General features: G+C 44.7%; 1 pseudogene; it reads left to right on the forward strand.

The window, feature by feature from the left end:
• Positions 1–558: 558 nt before the first annotated feature.
• Positions 559–1,166, forward strand: part of LOC102022253 — a 12,306-nt pseudogene continuing 11,698 nt past the window's right edge.

Consider the following 1,166-nt stretch of genomic DNA (forward strand, 5'->3'; position numbering starts at 1 on the left):
CAGACAAAGCCACAAAGACACTCAGCCACCTTATCTTTTTTTTTCACCTTATCTTTGACAAAGGGGCCAAACATGTTCACTGGAAGAAAGACAGCCTCGTTAATAAATGGTGTTAGGAAAATGGCTTTCCACATGCTAAAGACTAAAACTGGACCCAAGCCTATCACCATGCACCAAAATAAAGTCAAAATGGCTTAAATATCTAAATATTATAACAGCAACACTAGATCTAATGGAAAAGAAAGTAGATGGAAGTCTTGAAAACATCGGGGTAGATAGAGAGTTCATGCACAAAAACCAAACTGCGTGGGAAATACTTCAAAAAATCAACAACTGGGATCTCATGTTATTGAAAAGTTTTTGCACATCAAAAGAAATTACCAGCCTTCTGCCGCCCTACCCTGCTTCGCAGCTCCGCCCCACCCGGCCCGGCCCCGCCCTGCTCCTGGGCCCTGTCCTGCACCCTGGGCAGCCCCGTAGGGCAAGCCCTGAGCGGAGTTCCTCCGGCACAAGCCAGACCCACCTGGTCTCAGCGCCAGAGCGACTCAGTGAAGAAACATGGCCGCCCTGACGACCGTCCTGGCGGCGGCAGCGGCTGGGGCCGTGGCAGGGTGGGGGAGGCTGCGGGGAGCGGCAGGTGAGCAGCGGCGGGGCGGCCACAGAATGATGGCTGCTTTAGTACTTCAGGTGGAATTCATCCTTTTCAACTTCAAAACTGGAAGCAGAGAGTTAGTCCAACAAAGAAAGCAGAATCCATATGCACAGCAGAAAAATTTAAAAATCAAGTTATTACGATGGAAAAAGATAAGCACAGTCATTTCTACAACCAAAACAATGACTTCAGAACTGAGCACAGTATGCTGGAAGAATTGGAAAATAAATTGATTAACAGCAGGCGAATGGAAAGAGCAAAAATCCAGCAACAATTAGCCAAAATACGTAACAATGTAAAGAAACTTCAGCATCAGTTAAAAGATGTGAAACCTACACCTGATCCTGTGGAAATGCTCAGAGAGATGATGGAAGAAATTGAAAATGAGATTAACACTTTTAAAGAAGAGCAAAGATTGATATACGATGAGCTTATTAAAGAAGAGAAAACAACAAATAATGAATTGAGTGCCATATCAAGAAAAATTGACACATGGGCTTTGGGTAATTCAGAA

This window comes from Chinchilla lanigera, unplaced genomic scaffold, assembly GCF_000276665.1.
Source record: "Chinchilla lanigera isolate Chin_1 unplaced genomic scaffold, ChiLan1.0 scaffold00053, whole genome shotgun sequence".
In the NCBI taxonomy this organism is placed as follows: domain Eukaryota; kingdom Metazoa; phylum Chordata; class Mammalia; order Rodentia; family Chinchillidae; genus Chinchilla; species Chinchilla lanigera.